Genomic DNA, 19,309 nt, shown 5'->3' with positions numbered 1-19,309 from the left:
GAATTCTATAATCTCTTGACTCATTTGAATGGTCTGGCTTTGGTGGGAATATTTTTCTCATTAAACTCCTTGATATATGGAAGATTGACTACATGTTGTTTTCTGTGCCAGAAGGCATTAGGAAGATCAAAACAGACGTCTTGTTTGATCTTTTCTTCGAAATTCTTTATTTTTATTATTATGTAATTTTGTGTCAATTCAGCTATGCCAAAATTGATTCAACTGCATCCTAGTATAGCATATGTAAGTGCAAGGTCTATCCCACGTGGATTGATGATAGATTGATTCAATTCGATTCCCCGTACAAAATAGAAATGGGGTGTTTTGATTAGGTAAGGAAAATATGAACTAAACTTAAACGACTAAAGTAAACACGTACATGAAGGACAAAAATCTAAACAATCAAGTTAACAAGTTCAATTCAGATTCACAAATTGATTCTAGCTAAAGTATGATTAAGCCATGGTATTTGGTCCTAACTTTGTATGCTTAATTCCCTAATTAGATCATTTGTCGTCGAACCTACACTAAGCATTAGAAATCCATTAAGCATTGAAGAATGTTTTAAACAGTTAACCGAGCATGTATCTAATCCCTATTGTCGAATTCCGTACATACTTTTCCTATTCATATTTCAATTCGAATTAAGGCATATGGTGTCTATTCTTAATTCCAACCAAGATAGCTAACATACAAGTTTTAATGGTGATCAATCATTCAAACAAGCATATTAACTTATAAACATAATGAATAAGAACAAGAAACGTAATTGAAACTTGGAAACTAATCAAACTTGAAAACTTAAGAATAAGAAATTACATGACAATGAAAAATAAAATACAACTAAGAAAAAAAACATAAAGGAAAATATAGCAAAAGAATTTTATTACAACAATTGAGAACTTAAAAGGAAAACTAAGAGAAAAACTAGAATAGTAGATGCCCTTGGATCCTTGCCTCTCGGCTCCCCAGGGTCTCTAACTCTAACTCTATTTGGTGCCCAAGTCTTCACCAAAATCTGCACACTCGTCTTTTCCCCATCCTCTTACTGAGTTCTCTATTTATAGAGAGCGAAGGGAGCCAATGCTCTTGCTTTTCTCTTTCTTCTGTACTGCTGCCAATCTTCACATGCTGACTGCTGTTCCCATATGCCTACAAGCTCTTTCTTTGTTTTATTTTGTTTATTGCCAGTTGTTCTTCTTTAATTACTTTAGCTGCAGCCACATCTTCTGCTCATGTGTTGTTTGCTGTGCAATCATTCTGCCTTTGGTTGCTGCATGTAGGTTTCTTCTTTTGGCATGGTGTTGTTTGCTGTGCAATCATTCTCCCTTTAAGACTTGTAATTCAGGTTTCCGTAGAAATTCAAACTTTATCTTTTTTCCCATGTGCTTAGAGGTAATATTATTCTACTATAAAGGGGTAGAGTAAGGTGATGAATGGTAAACCTAAACTGACTTCGTCTGTTATATCTTTTACTAGGACAAAAGATGTTTTGAAACAGACCTTATTTTAACACAGATGAGCTTTACGAATTTCATACTTCAGTTGAAGTGGTTTACTAGAAGCAGTTCCTAAGGATTCTTTTGACTTCTTCCCTTGTCTTAACTGATTCTTCATCAGACTGGTCTGACAATTTTATTTCATTAGGCTGATTAAATCTTGTTTTATTTCATAGTTTTCATTTTGTAGTTCATGACTTATTTGTTTTAAAGCTATAATTTCTCTTTTGACATTTTTTACTTCAAGCTGTAGATCTTGTTTTTGGAGGAGGGGTTTTTTCATGCTCTATTTCTCCCTCACTAATGACCTTTTTAAGTTTCTTTAAACACTCAGACTTTAATTCTGGGTTTTCAACTTTACTAATTAAGTCAATTAATAATTCTTCTTGTTCTTCTTGTTCTTCTTGTTTTGTAAGAACATTTATCTTTATAACCTTCTGTTTATACCAAAATGAACAGCCAATGAATATCAAGCACGTGGAACAAACCAGGGCTACGCGTGCCTTCGCACTCACCTTGGTACCAAGCCTACCGATCGCAACATTAGGGCAACCCGCCCCACTGGGCGCGGCGCCTCACGATTGACGCCCAGAGTCCCACATCGAAACTCTCAACAAATTGCACACCTCCCAAGGCCTATAAAAGAGGACACCCATCCCAGCTTGAAGGTAATCAATGAGAACTTACGGCATACGCCGCCATTGGTCAGTGCGAAGTTCAAACTTATTCAATCCGTGCCTTACTTAAGCATCGGAGAGCCTTCGCGGCATCGCACCGGTGCCCTAGGATTACCGTGCGTTTGCTTTCACAGATCGCACACCCTACCGAGGACATCACGATACCGAAGAGACCTAATCACTAAAGTTACGCGGGAAAATATCAAACCATTTTTCTGCGTCAACTTAGCGCCGTCGTAGAAATCGATAAAATCAACTTACAAACCCTAAAAGAAAATGGGAACCACTTCGGGACCACGATTCCTTCAGGGGACGGATTACAGTATGGTATGCCAAGCGAGCAAGCCCGCGCTGCACCCTAGCACACCTTTCGGTAATCCTCCACGCCTTGCCACGCACGGTGCGGAGCTCTTGGCTCAAATGACCCTCCCTAAGGAGATGGCTAAACTCCAAGAACGTAACAATCTCCTTTCATCCAAAGTGGATGAAACCTAACGATTGCTTAATCAGCGAAACACAAAACATTCGGACCCAATCTTTCCTGTAGTCGCGATTGGCCGACGAAGGGAAACAGGGGGCAAGCGACGCTGCGCCCTCGTTGGTGGTCCCGCACCCGGGACCAACCTCACATACCAAAGAAGGTGTACACCGATTGTCGTCATCGGATCAACGGCGGGAAGGATGCCGAACGGCATAGGTCCCCAATCCGAATAAACGCCCGTTTGGGGACTCGGACGAGGGTCTTGGGGATAAGTCGTCCATCCGGAGGTTAGGTTTGGATTAACAGCGGTCCGATGATGATGTATCGTCGAGGCGAATCAAGCTACCGTTGAGAAGCCGGAGTACTCAGCGCGGCGCCAAGTCGAGGGAGGCTTCAAGAGGCTTGATTCAGCGTCCCAAGCCGAGACCCCGCCATCCGCTTACTCTTTCAACGAATCGAGAAGATGGAGATGACGCCCGGTCCAGTCCGATTAGAAAACGGCGGGACCGTTTACGATCGCATCAAGAAGTCCAGACGGGCGGGGAGGTGCAACCGCATACCTTTCTATACGGTGTGGAAGACCTTGGCGCACCTCCACTCTTCCAATCGGCAATTGGGTGTGAGGGCCTTAGCGCGAGGACAATATGCTGTTTCCTCGTCCTCCCACAGGTGGCTGCCTGGCCTGGTTCTACCATCTCGAGCGAGACGGTACACTCCTTTGACGAATCGACAAATTTTCCTCAACACTTCGCAGATCGGGCGAGCAGGACCATTTGTACTCGCTAACGTACACGATTCGGCAAGGAGGGCGAACCTCTACTGCAGCCGCGCCGGTCATAGTACTCAGGTGTCCGGAAGCGGGCGATAGGGCAGCCTACGCGCCTTCAAGTAGCCTCGGTCCTCTCGCCGGTACCGTACGTGCGGTAACGCGGGCGCACGTATCGACGCAGTTGATGAAGCAGCAGTCCATGCAAAGGCTAAATACTTCACTCCAAACGGACCGCACCGGGAAGGAGGAAATCGCAGCCAAGTTATCCGGGCGAACCGGCGACCCGTCGAGAGCACAAAGCGGAAGGACGGCCGGAGGATAGCCGCCGTGGAAATTCAAAGAAAGGGCGTGGGAAGTACGGACGAGCGACCACCGAGCTCCCTACGAATCACGATCGTGCTCGAGAAGTCTTCACTTTGAACCACGACGTGTACGACGTGTAATGAGCGAACATGATCGATCCCGAAGCCGACCAGCGGAAGCTCGGTCGATGGATAATCGAGACAGCAGCAAATTCGCATACCACCAGCAGAATAGCCACATCTGCGGCGCATCGATCGGAAAAATTGTCGGGCGTCGGTGAATTAAGGAAAGGAACAGATACGGCCGCCAGAGCCACCGCGGCGGCGCCAAATCGATGGGCGGAGATCAACATGATCCACATGATCGGCGGCGGTCCCACTCGCGGGACCCTCAAACTCGGTAAAAAAGCGGATGTATGTGGCCCCATCTACGCTATACCGGTCTTGGCATAGACGACGGTCGGGCCGTAAGTGCAGAAGGTGGGATGGAGCCCATCACATTTTGTGAAGAATAGGAAGAGGATCATCTCACCCCCACGGCGACCCAATGATCATTCGGGCGAGATGGTGACTACGATGTGGGTGGTCGATCGACACCGGAAGCTCGGTGAGCGTGATCTTTGCCGATGCATTCAGGGATCGAGGATTGCCGGCATGGTGGTACGGCCGTCACACCTCCTGGCACCGGCTTACGGAGACTGGTCAAACGTCGGTAGCATCGACACCCTGCCCATCGCCTTGGCGTCGCCCTAGGAAAACAATGACCTCGACCAATTCCTCATTGTCGATTCCGCGACTGGCGTCATCATCGGACGAACGGCACTCACCAAGGTCAAAGTCCCTTATACATGTTCATAGAAATTCCGACACGCAACGGAGCCATCCGGAGCCATCGTCGAGCTCCGCCGCGCAACAGACGGCGCTATGCCCACGCCCAAGTCGGTGCCGACCAAACCGCCAATGAGCGATGACCTTGCGAGGGACAACCGACGGTAGCGAACTCATCGGCGACCCAGGAAACAATGCCGATGGCACACACGGCAGCAGAGGCTCGGGACCATAATCCTGAACAAGGAATTCCCGATCGGTGGGTGAAGATCGGCTAATCTGGACCCCGCCTCTCGAAGGCAATTCGCCGACTTCTTGCGGCGGATCGGAGGTCTTCGCCGGTCTTATGGCGATATGCCGGCATATCACCCGATGTCATCGACCATAAGCTCGGCATCTCCCCGCCCACAAACCAATCGTAAAGCGCGATCGATGCGATGCGAGCGGTATGAGGCGATGCGTGCGAGATTGACAAGCTTAAAGCTATCGGCTTCATCAGGAAACTTCTCGTACCTGTTTGGCTCGCCAACTCGGTCATGGTTGGAAGGCGAGGGAGGATGGCAAATGTGTCGGGACTATACGATTACGATTCAATAAGGCTCGTCAGGGAGCGTTTCCCACCGAGGATCGACCGCTCATCGATGCCACCACGCTCTGCTCGACTTCATGGACGCCGCGTATTGAGTCGAATACAACGGATCTTCATGGACGCCGATAGAGAACATCGGCATTCATCACGATCGTTGGTTTGTCTTTTACAACGTCATGCCCTTCGGCCTAGCGCGGGGCAGCTTACCAGCGGCATCAGCGGATTTTTGCTAAATACATCGGAGGCATCATGGAGGTATATATCGGCGACATGTTGGTAAAAAGCGAGCAGCGAGATCACTCGAAAAAGCCCTCATTTCGGTATTCTAAAGGACTACAAATGCATTGGCCCCAGCGAAGTGCGCGCGTATCGTCTTCGTAAATTTCTCGGGTTCATGATCGGTCAAAGGAATCGAGGCCAATCCGAAAATAAAGTACCATGTCGACATGGAGCCCGAAGGCGGGTGGACATTGAGCCTTACGGACATGTCGCTGCTGACACGCTTCATCTCCAAAGCTACCGAAACAAATGCGTACCGTTCTTAAAGCTTTGAAAGGGGGCAAGCATCATGTCCATGGACTCCGAATCGCGACCAAGCATTTCAAAACTTGAAGAATTACATGAGTCGGGCACCCTTTGTTATGTCAAACCGTTGCAGCGAGGTGCTACTCCTCCATACCTTCGGTATCCAACCTTGCCGTTAGCGGTGGTGATAAGGAAGCCGAGAAGGCGGCCACCGATATTTTATGTCGCAAGGCTCTCCAGGCGCCGGTCAGATTACCCACCCTTGGAGCAGCTAGCAGCCGACTGGTCTCCCGCCGCGGGCTAAGACTACTTCGGAGCCCACGAAGATTATGCATTCGGCGAACTGACCTGCTTGGCAGTGCTCGCAGAGGCATCGGCCGTTGGTCAAGTGGGCAATCGAGTTGGGAAATTTGATACTGATTCAAACCAGACTGCGAGAAAAGGCGTGCCGTTGCCGATTCATCTCCGAGCTCACACCTCTCTGCGCCATTGGAGCCATCGCCATGGCGCCATTTCTCTTGCACCAAATAGGGATACCGAAAGATTTCGACACTTCCGTCCCTCTCAGGTCCCTGCGTGGATGGCGGCAAACCGGCATGGAATTGTGCCTTGTTTGCATTATTAACCACTCGGACGGTAGCAAAATTGAGTATGCCCTCAGATTCAACTTCCGGACTTCAATAACGGGAGTGGAATATGAGGCCCTCTGGCAGCCTTGGCTAGCAACGAATTGTGAGCGTCGAGGATCGGCATTCCGCCGACTCCACCATAGTAAATCGGATAGCGGCGGCGGCGGCAAGAGATGCCTCCATGTCAGCCTATTCTACGGCGGAACTCAAACCTACTACAGAAATTCCGGGCCCTACGAGATTGGGATCCCCGGTGAACAATGCGCAGCCGACGCGCTCTCGATTGGCCCGATGACGACTAAGATCGGAAGGAAGGTACGGTGGAGATATTATCCCGCCAAGTACACGCACAACCGCCACGAGGTATGTACGTTGAGTGCGAACACATGGATGTCTCAATCTCCGTCTTCACTAAGAACCCTTCCTACGATAAGCGCAAGCTCAAAACTCCGTTACCGATCGGCAAGATACGCGGTCATCGGCGATGTTACAGCCTGGCGTGGTTACACGGCGCCGTATCTAAAGTGCTGGCCAGGAGCGGGAACTCGTTCTTGGAGGTCCACGGTGAATATGCGGCGACCACTGCAGTTCGATCGCTTCGCACAAGATCTTCCGGCAGGTTATTTCGGCGACTTTGCACGGGGCGCGACCACGCTAGTCAAGAAGTGTGACAAGTGCGGCCGGTTGATGGCGTCCCTCATATCCTGCCGAGCCTCTCTCACGATCGTAAGCCCGTGGCGTTCGCCGGGTGGACTAGAACCTAATCGGTCCGATGCGAAGAAGCGAATTCGGTCAAATACTGTTTGTTGCCGTGAGCTACTTTACCAAGTGGGTAGACCAAAGCCTATAACGATAACGGCGGCCCAGTCGAGGATTTCGTGCGGGCCAGAATATTTGCTGCCGATTGGCATCCCGCCATCATCACGGATAACGGCGAGCAGTTTGATTAAGAAATCTTGAAATTCTGCACCGACTCAAGATCAACTTTGTTCTTTGCTTACGTGACACCCCAATCAAACGGACAAGTCGAGGCATGAACAAAATTGTCGGCACATTGAAGCGGCGACTTGACAAAGCCAGGAGGAAAAGCCGGGAAGCTTATGGAGCCATCGGACATCCTACCGACAGCGGCCCAGGGGAAACACCATTCTCTATGGCTTTCGGCGAGCGGCGAGTCGGTGAAATTGGAGCCTTCCTACGAGCGGAAACCTTACGCTGAAGGCAGCGAGCGCGCGCTTTGGCCTCGACCTACTCGAAGAACGCCGAGCACAAGCCAACCTTCGGAGCGAAGCTTACAAGCAACGCGTCTCTCGATACTATGACTCTAGGGTCAAATCCGTTCTTCCGAATCGGAGATGGGTCATCGCGGAAAGTTTCTCTAGCAACCAGAATCCCGCGGAGGGACCCTCGGACCTTCTGGGGAGGGCCTAAATCATCGGTATCCAGCGATCGGGACTTATCGACTTAGAGACTCCAACGGAAAGACCCTCGGTCATCCATGGAATGTAGAGCATTTGAAGTATTATTTCAAATGAAATCACCCGGCCTACTGGCGGTCACGAACTCTACATGAGCGACCTTCAACATTACATTTCCTAATAGCGGGTTCTAAATTGTAAACGCACTCTTAATTGTACTGCCTTCTGGCAGTTTATCAATAAAAGGGCCTTCGGCTCAGGTATATTCGCATTTGTTGTACCTTTCAATCTCTCCATTTTTTTGCCAAGTAATTTTTAATCGGTAGAGACCATCGTCTGCAGAAACTACGATTTTGGCGCCGCCATCGGGGCCATTGCTTTTACGGTAATTACGGAACTTATCGCCAACGGCCAATATCTTTTTGTTTAAGGGCCTTCGGCATTAAACGAAACATTCCCTAAGTACGCTACCGATTCATAAAGAGATGCAAGTAATTAAAAGTGAAAGCAACTGTAATAAAAATATGCCCACGACATTAATTATCCAAATAAAAGATGCCAACGGCATCAAAGTTATAACTAAATTATAAAAGTACGTTCAGCATCAAAATTACATTAAGGTAGGTGATCAGGATGAAGGGCCTCGCATCCGCCCCTTCGCACCTGGGCAGCCAGTTCAGTTCCGAGCGCTTCCCTCGCACTCTTCGATCATATCTTCGGTGATACCTTCGGGAAGAGGAGGAGGATCGGCAATGAAGTTCAGGTTGAGCTTCGTCCCAGGATTGTACCGCTTGAATCGGTAGATAAGATCAACCATCTCCGCGCCCACCTCCTTGTCAAGAAGAACGGAGAAGTCGGCGGTGGCGATATACGGATGGCCTCCTGGACGGCGGCGATCTCCGATGCCTTGGCCCGCCTCCGACTCTCCGAGCCACTGAACGCATCCTTCGCCCATGGCCTCTTTGCCGATAGATGCGCCGATCGTGGCTGGGACGCATGTCTGCAAATTTGACTCAGATATTCCTTGACTGCTGCTCGCAGCCGCAAACTTTACCGTGTTCGCATGGTCCCGATAGCCTTGCCGCCTTCGCAACGCTGGCCCCGCCGCCTTCAGAGGCCTTCTTCGCCTTCTCGGCAAAGATTGATGGCCCGCCATGCAGCCACATGTCCATCGGCTCGCAGGATAACGAACGTACGCAAAGATACCAAGAATGATTGGTAGCCCGGCCTCGAAATGTTCTCGACTTACCGATGCTCGAAGACGGAAGGCCCGACCGCTTATTCCGGGAGCTTCTTCGCAGCCTCCCGATCTCGCCCGGCTCCATTTGAACCAATGATCATATGGTTCGAATCGACCACCTTCATGAGCGTGCCAGGTGACGGATCGAAGGCCTCGCCATTGTCACCGCCAAGATGGCCCGAGTGGGCTCGGATCGCCGCAAGCCGGGCCGGTTCGCATCCGTGTCAACGAGGGCCGCTTGCCGGGCAGCTGGGAGGAAGTCCCCTCGCAGGGCGCCTCGGGAGAGGGACCGTCACGCCGCTCCGCCAGCCGACAGATTAAGTTCACGGAGACGCCGCCAACGCCTCGTCCTCGGGTTCACCGACACGAGCCCCGGGCCGGTCTTCTTTTCTTCCCCGAAGCCCATCATAAGACGCTTGAGGACTCTGCTCATCCTCTTAGCCTCGGCAGCTCCCGCCTCCGCCATCGCGAGAAAATGGTTCTTAAGTCCCGCAATGTAAGAAAAGAAACAATTGTAAGTTACGGCATACTTACTCTCTAGCAGGTTGATGTCGGGCCTTGATGAGGTTGGCGGTAAAGAGGAACTTGGTATACCTCTCAACTAGAACCTCACCTAACCCTTTCAATCACGGATCTCGCCGTGGCGCTCGGCTGCTTCAACTTGCCTGCACAAAACCGAACGGGATCAGCATTAAACAAAGGAAAGCAAGACCTGAAAGACCTACCGAACGGTAGAATAGCCTACCGGCCATTTGGAACGTGGTCGGGATATGAAAGCACGGACGGGCTGTCCCGAAGGCGACTCCCAATCACCGGACAAAAGCACGCCGCCGTTTCCTCCACGTCTTCTGTGAGGTCGGGACGACATTGAGCGGTCGCGCTGTAGCCTTCGTGGCTTGGCCCGACTCAGCCCGTGATCGGCACACTTCGACTTCGGACGCGCTGCATGTGGGAGGAACCCATACGAGGTTCTCTCTCCTCCCACGCCATACCGCGTCGGACTACCCATCAGCGCCACCAGTTTGGATTAAACGCGGAGCGTAGCCTATTTGCGCCAAGATCCTCTCGAACACGGCTGCAGAGGGAGCCTCACCCTTGCGAAGCACGTCGTGAAAAAGACAACGCGGCCCTTCGGATCGGCTTATGATCTCTGGTAGGGCTCGAACTCATACCTACCGAATCGGATGAAATACTCCGCAAACCGCAATCTCCCCTTCGGTGACTCTGCTCGCCTGTAATCAACGCCAAGACAAGCTCGCTTCTTCGAACCCCATCGCAACCACGGGATTGCCGTGGTAGACTACGGACACCCTCGCCGGTTGGACTGTTCGCACCACCTCACCACGGCGGGGTAGAGGCTCGGCTGGTTACCACCGCCGCCACATCCGCCGAGCCTCACGTGGCGACCGCTATATATGATAGAGAACGGAACCGAGCGGTCATAAACCCTTCCGATACCATGCGTGCGGACTGGTCGCTTCGCCGAGTCTCGACATCGGATCACCCTCCTCGACGCCCACCGCTTCAACGCCGGAGTCAAAGAGACCGTCCGATGACTCTCGTCGAACGCGATTGGGCTCGCGCCGAGAATGACTCGCCATCGACATCTACAAAAACAAGCAAAAGGGAAACTAAGGCTCATGCCGCTTGCATCCTACCTTCACATCACCACCGATGGCGACTAGACTACCGAATGAAACCCTATGGCCACTAGTTCAAACCAAGGAAGGACGTAAACCCTTAGGGTATGTAGAGATGGAAAGGTAGGCTACCGAACGCATCTTTGTTTAGCTTCGAGGTGGACGCGGACCGCTACTACTTCGATCGCTCGAGCACGGAGGCCCTTCCTACCGATTGACAAGACCGAAATCGTCGTTACCGTTAGCACTCGTCGAATCGCCGACCGCCGCTAGCATTCGCCGAAATCGCTCGATGGAGCCTCACTTCGCAGAATGCAGTGAATTCACCACCGGGTCACCCTCATTTAGGGAGCTGACAACGTGCACTCGAAACCAAACGGCGCATTATCGCGCCGCGCGCCTATCATCACCCGTGCACGGTCGCCATCCAAATCCAACGGACGGCACGCGAGGCGGTAAGTCGGCGTGCTCAGCGCCCTTCACCCGCCAACTCGGCGACCTTCGACTTCGCCAACACACCGAATGATGGTGCCGGCAGCGACAATGTCCGCCCCTTCCCATAGATCGAAGTTACCGAACGGTAGGGTCGTGGTCCTTCCGAGGACAATCGCAATCCCTTCCAAGACTCTCGCAAGGGGACTTGGGGGACTCTGTTTATACCAAAATGAATAGCCAATGAATATCAAGCACGTGGAACAAACCAGGCTACGAGTGCCTTCGGCACTCACCTTCGGTACCAAGCCTACCGATCGCAACATTAGGGCAACCCCGCCCACTGGACGCGTGGCAGTCTCACGATTGACGCCCAGAGTCCCACATCGAAACTCTCAACAAATTGCACACCTCCCAAGACCTATAAAAGAGGACACCCATCCCAGCTTGAAGGTAATCAATGAGAACTTACGGCATACTGCCTATTGGTCTGAAGTTCAAACTTATTCAATCCGTACTTACTTAAGCATCGGAGAGCCTTCGGCCGTACCGCACCGGTGCCCTAGGATTACCGTGCTTGCTTTCTTGCATCGCACACCCTACCGAGGACATCTGATACCAAAAAGACCTAATCACTAAGTTACGCGGGAAAATATCAAACCATTTTTCTGCGTCAACACCTTCTGAACTTGTTACTGAAATTTCATTTTCATTTTCACTTGAGTCTGAGCTTCTTAAATCAAGAGCTTTAATTAACTGAGTCTTTTCTTCCTCAAATATTTTTAACTGTTTTATTGTATTTTTAACATTACATTCATGATGAGCATAATGACCAAATCTTTTACATCTCCGCACTCAATTTTTCGTTTATCAGTGTTTTTGCTGAATTTATTTTTCTTAAAATTTTTGAGTTTTTTAGACCCATTTTTCTTTTTGTTTTTATTATAAAATTTGTTATTGTTTTTAGTGTAATGTCTTTTTCTTCTGTAATGTCTAGTTTTACTAGTTTGACCATCATAGATTTTATTTTTTCTAAACGGGGGAATCGATGTTAGACCATATTGTTCACAAAAGTTTCCTAATTCATACTTAGTAATTGTTTTTCTATCTAACTGTAATTGTTTACTGATTATCATGTCGATACACAATTTCATTCCGACTTGGTCAATTGTTTTAGCTGAACTGTAGATTTGGGTTGTTGATATCCAAAATTAATCTTTATTGTACCGTCTAGGTATTGTTGAATATAATCTAGATTTTGTAGATTGTTCTGAATACCTGTAGGTTGACTTGTTATTATCGTTTACTTGGGCTTAAATGGATAAAAACACATTCCAAAAGTGTAATATCACAAAGCAACAAATAAGAGATGTAAAAAATTTATACCACTTTTTACCGGTTCCTCCCATTCCAACTTTCTGCTAACCCACTATATCATGCCTCTTCTTTTTCTTTTTCTTTTTCATGGCCTTCATCTGCAAAATACAACATCAATATTCCTTTTAGTAGCAAGAAATGTCAAAAATGAAAGAAAAAGAATTCATGTATTGAAATGTATAAATTACGTACCTCAAGTTGATCGTTAGGCATGATGGTTGCTTGCTGAAGAGAGAGAGAGAGAGAGAGAGTTTTGATCTGGAGGCAGTGGGGAAGTAGGGGTGAGGGGGTGGTTGAATATATAAGATTGAAGTGCCTTGCAACTTGTTACTGTAGCATGATTGCGATGGGTGTCACATGTGAATCATGGTGCATCTCTCATATATTTCTTTCACTTCGGCACGTAGGCATTCATAGAAATTAAAAACACCACATGTGATGCCTGCTTGCTTTGATTTAGTGAGATGGCAATTATGTTGGATTTTTTGGTTATCCCAAACCATCACTCATGGCAGTACTGACCAAGTGCCCTCTGGAAAGGATCATTGAAAAGTGGTTAGCCAAGAAAAAAGATAAGGAAATCTATTCAGTTCAGGTACATGTATTCAATTTATTTATGCAATTATTTCTGTTTTCAACCATGTACCATGGGCTCCTCCTCATTTACCACGTAAGTTTGGTGGGATGATAATTATATGGTCGCAAGCAAAGCAAGGACAACATTTGTTTTTTATTTTCTAGTATTTTTCAATTATGTTACTTGTAAGTCTTCTTTTCGAGATGTTAAAAAGAAGAAGAAGAAAAAAATGAATTTATTTTATATCAATGTTTTTGGATGATATGATACCATACAAGTTACATTTATCTTCAAATTGAAATCGACGTCGAATTCATGTTCTCTGTCATTTATTTTTATTATTAATAATAATATCAAATCAAATATATGTAAGAATAAATTAAGGCACAAAAAAGGTTGCAACACATGAAAAATCACTTGGACAAAACCTCATTCTCTCGTCGAAGCAAAAATGTGATTTGGAATCCATGGGCAGGGAAGGAAGGGAAAATGAAAATGAAAAAAAAGTGCAACATTTGCAGCTCAAATGATTTCAATGGAATGTTGCAGATTAATTTATTTCAATAGGAATTCTTTTTGTTTTCTTTAAGGTTTCACCAAAACCTTAGTTAAATATGCACGTATGCATGATTGCCATACTTTATAGATTTTGATAGGATTGAAAAAAAATGAAAAAAAGGTTATGCAGGGCATGTGATGATGTGATGTAATTGGAGGAAGAGAGAGAGAGTGAACTCGTGAAGTGGGGCAGCGAATCTATGGGAGATATTGGAGGGGCTTTTGCTATTTTTATTTAAGCCTGGCTCAAGTCAAGAGGGAAAGTTGTATTGATGCGAAAAAGTAGTTTGGTATTTTTAGGCTCAATTTAATGATGTTTGGACTTTCGGAATGCTCTGGGCCTCAGTGGAGAGTGATCCTGTAAAATAAGAGTCAGCTGGTAAGACCTAGGATATCGTGCAGATGGTGAAGATTTTACTCGATACTTGTAAAGATTACGGATGTAGTAAGAGAATTGAATGATCTAAGAGCAGATATCGAAAGTTCAGATTACCTCCATTTGGGACTTGTGCCCTTTTTATAAACCTTGGGAGGTGTGCAAGTTGTGTAGAATTTCGTTGTGGGATTGTTGACATTCATTGTAGATGCCCTACGTGTCTAGTGGGTGATTTGTGTTTTAACCACGTGGTTGGCAGGCTCCGGTGCCGAGGGCTTCCGTGCCGATGCCATATTTTGTCCACGCGTCTGGCTCTTATTGGCCTCTGATTTTGGTATAAACACAGTGTAAGATCATCAAACCTTATATTTCTTGGAATGGACCGATTTAGGTTAAATTCTTGACATCAAGCACGTCTTACTTTATAAGCATCTACACAAAACTGCATCGCAAGAATGAAGTTAAAAATAAAATTTTATGTCAGTAAGGACGGTCCCTAGAAGGGACTAACCTAGGCTATAGCCCAGGTGAGTTTTTATTTTATCTAGTTCAATGCATTTATAAGTAGCTGAAATCATCGCTTAAAATGTGTGCATTATTTTCTTTCCAAAAAAATATGTTTATTATCTAAGTATGAATTGTATATTCCTTTGTTTCCAATTATGTTAATTTAATTCAGTTGAAATCGCTTAAAATGTTGTACTATTTTATGTCCCTTTGCAACCTAGGTCAATCTCCCACCCCATATATTAGAGTAGTTTGGTCACTGGGTTTTACATTAAATTTCAATTTAGTCATTAAGAAAAAAAATTAACCAAATTGGTCACTGTATTAACCAAAGTTTACAATTTCTAGACTTGCCGTTAAGTTTCTGTTAAGTTTTTGGATTCAATACACCTTTTTATTCACTGGGTTTTACACAAAATTTCAATTTCATCATTGGGAATTTTTTATAGCTAAAATCCAAGCAAATGCTATGCTCTTTCACACGCTGCTGGTAGGCCAAAAATTTATGGTCGGTGTAGCATTAATTAAGGATAAAAGAAGGAATCATATCATGAAAAAAATATGTTAAAAAAAGCTCATATTATTTGGAGAAAAAAAAAAAGAAGCTCATATCATAATCCCAAATTCACAAAAATTCAAAAGACCAAATAATAAAGTTTCGCATTTGCAATGTTTTTGGCTATTTTTTTTTTTACTGACCAAATTGAAATTTCAAGCAAAATCCAATGACGAAAAAGGTATTTGACTTAACAACTTAACGGAAATTAATTGCAAATCTATAAATTGTAAACTTTTGGTAACACCTTGACTAGAGTTGTCAAATGGTGGGCCACCATCAAACTCGTGTTTTTAACGATTCATGTTAGACCAAGCGTCCATTTAATTTATCGAGTTAGATCTTATCCATTTAATAAAACTATTGATCCCAGCCGGGCCAAAATCTAAATCCACATTGAAATGGGCCAGACCGGACTCGGGTTGTGCCCGTGCTCGTGCTCGGACCGTACTCAGACCCAAGAGTTGAGAAAGAAATCAGAAATTGTTCATGTAAGTTGTGCACGAATAAAATCTGCTCTGAAGGCATAGCTGAAAAAATACTGTGAAGCTTAATGCGGCTATTAAACGATCAAGAAAACTGACGCTTTGATTGCACCGGCAATGGTCATTATTTTTTAAAAATCTCTCATAAGCAAAGAGTCAGAAAACATTGCAAGGTTGGTCTAAGATGGCAACGTCCAGGACGTGTTGAGGAAGTTGTGGCAAAAGGACCACACTCCATTAAATAAGCCAGTGAAGTTAACAGTGGCCAAAGTTTCACACTTGGCCAACTTGGAACCATATAAAAGAAATGGAACACGATCAAGACAATTTGGTTTTGGCATTTGGAAAGCTTGAGATTCCCTATGTTGGAGACTCACAAGAGGGGTCAACGCCCTCACCAGAAACACAGTAAGCTTTCAATTTTTACCCTATAGTAAGAACCAGGTGACAACAAAAGATGAACACTACCAAAATGGCTACTTAAAAACTGAAGAAAGAAAATTTATCAAGCATTATTAATAAACATAAATTTATCGATACATACAACAAAACTGTTTGAATTATTAATAAACATAAATTTATCAAGCAAAACTGTTTGAATTTTCATTTAAAGAGAGATAAAATGGCAGTCTGGATAACAAGAACGTGAATCATACCACATACGGCTTACATATGTCCTAGGATCAGATCAGAGTACAAGTCTGCGAACATGATCAGCTGGTTTATATGAAATAACTCTGAACAGAATTGGATACAGATTTTTCATTATTTCTTAAGAACCTCACATTTTGGACAACACAGCCTAGCCTAAAGAGACATTTTTTTGGTAGAGGGGAGGAAAGAAACATGCACTTGCAAAAACAACTGTTAAGAAATAAGAGGGCAATCAAAACTAGACCTGGCAAACCAGTCGTTTTAACAGGTTTCGGGTTGTGTTTATGTTAACCCATTAAGTTAACGGGTTGACACGACATGACCTGTTAACTTAACAAGTGAAAAATGTTAGACCCAAATACGACCCGTTACAATTCGCAAAAAATCTGCATGACCCATTAAGAATAAACAGGAAAAAAATATTGCCCAATGCTAACTCTTCTTCCCAAACCCCAACACCACACCCCCAAAACAAAAAACATAAAACTCTCTCTCTCTCTCTATCTCTCTCTCTCTCAGCTCACCTCTTTCACAGTCGCTCTCATTCAATCCAACCTTAAAATCCAACAACAACAGCAAAAACAGAGGAAGAGAATTTTTAAAAAAAAAAAATGAAAAAAAAAGGAGAGATAGAGAATGACGGAAAGAGGAAGAAGAAAAGGAAAAAAGAGACAGATGAAGAGTAGGGGAAAGAAGAAGAAAAAAAGTGAGAGTTGGGAAAGATGGAGAGATAAAAAATGACAGAAAAAAAAAGAAGTGTCTGTTTGGTGTTAGAGCATCTCCACCCATAAGGCCTTCTCCAACCCATGAGGGGCTAAACCCAAATATTTCCCCTCCAAAAAGTGACTATTTGGGTTTTGCCCGGACTCAAATTGTTTTTTCTCCCAACCCTCCGGACTCAAATTTTAGGTCCGCAACTTTATTAAATTGTTTAAGAATGGTTTAAGTCTAATTTTTTTTTTTTTTTTTATGAATAACTTTTCTTCATTCAATCTTTTTAAATAACTTCATAATTAAATTTTTTGAACAATTTGACCTAAAAAAATTAAAATTCCACAAATATAATTTTATTTCAAAAGAAAACACATAACATAATTCTAAAAGAAAACACACAATACTTCAAATTCACCATACATGAATGCCAATATGAATAAACTAATAACCAACATCGTGGGGGCTTGGATAATAGTCCCCTGAATTATCTTCAGGATTAATGGTAGACTGTTGACCCCCTGCATGTTCTTGCATAATTTCATCTTGTTTATCCCCCCAATACTTCTTCTTTCTTGGAGTAAATTTGGACACATCCATGGACACTATTTTTTGTTCTTGGGCTTCCTTATCTTGTTGCCTTTGATACGCATAAGCATCAGCTTGATCTTGGACAAACTTATCCAATATGTTGAGCTTTCGTCTCCTATCATCCTCGAAAGCAATACCTTGCTCCACCAATGTTTCCAAGTACTTATCCCTTTTTTGTTGAGAAGGGTCAGCCATCTTACTTTTTTTTTTTGCAGCCTTTTGTTTATCTCGCCCCTCAGGCCTTGGACTAGGCATGGTGATTTCGTCTGCATCATTATCCAAATTCACCATACTTGCACTAGCTCCAGAAGAACGTTGTGCGGGAGGCTCATTTATATCGTTCCACTTTGGGCAATCTTTTAAGATTTCCCAAGTATAATACAACTTGAAAGGCCTATTTGGAGGCTTATTATCATTAAGAAATATTGTTTTTGCATACACATCCTACACATGAAAAAATAAATTTAAGTTTGGAGTTGAATAAAATTACAAATATAAATTTAAAGCTTTAATAAGAATGGTTACTTACCACATCATGTAAATTTGAGCCACTTTGTGGGTTCGTATTGGCCTTAGTCAAGCATGCCTTCCAAGGAGAACACTGTTGGTTGATAGTCTTGAACTGAGAAGCAATGGCTTGATATGTTCGTCGCTCGGGTCCACTAATGCCCGGATCATTTTCCAGAAACTTGTGATATACACGCTTCCAAAATGTGTCGCTTGCTTGATTGGTGCCAATAGCCCTATCTTCACTGACAGAAACCCACCCTTTGCACAATGCCTAATCTTCTTCGGGCCTCCAATTCACACCTCTTTGAGGTTTTGTGGACATCTTCAACAAGAATGAAGGAGATTGATGAGATTGACAAAGGAAAAATAAATTGAGAAATAGAAATAATGTTTTTGGTAGATTAATTGAGAAATGGATGGGTATTTATAGAGTTTGGAGTGAGTTTTGGGGTTGGATCTGATTTGGATTAATTTAAAATATTATTTTGACCGTTGGATTTAAATTTCAGCCGTTGGATCTTTTTTTTTACTGTTAAAATAACTTAGATTTAATCTAGATCGTTAATTTAAAGTTACTATTAGAATTTGAAAAAAAAAAGGAATAGTTCTTTGCAACGGCACTTTTAAGGTTGGAATGAGCCAACAGCGGCCCCAGCCTTTTTAAAGTTACTTCAGATTTGTTTAAAAAAAAAGTAGCCATTTGAATTGCAACGGCTACAAAACCAGGCGCCGACACGTGGCATGACAGCAAACAAACCCATCAGAAAATGTCAATAGCACGGGTCCTACCAATTTTCAGAATCACATGGCCTCAGCCACCTCAGCGTGGGGTGCAGCAAACAGTATTGGGTCCAGGCAATACTTGGACCCATATTTGGAGTCTAAATTTGGGTTTTCCCAAATTTGGGGTCCTTCATTTTGTTGGGTTGGGAGAGATTTTGGGGCATAATTTGGGTTTGAGTCCTTGCATTGGAGATGGCCTGGCTAAGTTTAGGGGCAAGCAAGGACTGCCACTATTCACGTGAATAGTGTCATTGCCATTTGTTTCACCATGAGGGCTAAGTCTAGCAAGTCCAAGGCAAATACTATTCATTTTACTTTATTTTCTATTTTTATATACTTAAACCATTAATTTTGATAAGTTTTTAGATTATATTTTCGGTTGTCACGTGTCACTATTTATTATAAAATTCTCACTTAAAATTTAGGCTTTTTATCACAAATGGTCCTTTACGCTATTTACGAAATTATCACGAATGGTCCTTGAGGTTTTTTGTGACACTAATAGTCCTTAACGTTTGAGTTTTTATTACAAATGGTCCTGCCGTTATAACTTCTATTAAGTATGGTGTGGAAAATAAATGGAATCCACCTGTCC

The 19,309-nt window shown here is 44.7% G+C and overlaps 1 long non-coding RNA gene across 1 annotated transcript; it reads right to left on the bottom strand.

Moving 5' to 3' along the window:
• Window positions 1–766: 766 nt before the first annotated feature.
• LOC148915611 (uncharacterized) lies at window positions 767–12,692 on the bottom strand. Its single transcript, XR_016128496.1, has 3 exons — window positions 12,599–12,692; window positions 11,710–12,504; window positions 767–1,933 (listed from the first exon to the last, which is right to left on the bottom strand). It is a non-coding gene; the product is annotated as an uncharacterized LOC148915611 (long non-coding RNA).
• Window positions 12,693–19,309: the final 6,617 nt, after the last annotated feature.

The sequence above is a fragment of the Prunus mume genome, linkage group LG7 (genome assembly GCF_029339155.1).
Source record: "Prunus mume cultivar Tortuosa linkage group LG7, ASM2933915v1, whole genome shotgun sequence".
NCBI classification, from domain to species: Eukaryota; Viridiplantae; Streptophyta; class Magnoliopsida; order Rosales; family Rosaceae; genus Prunus; species Prunus mume.
Note: the sequence above shows the minus strand (reverse complement) of the source record. Positions and strands in the feature narration are given on the sequence as shown.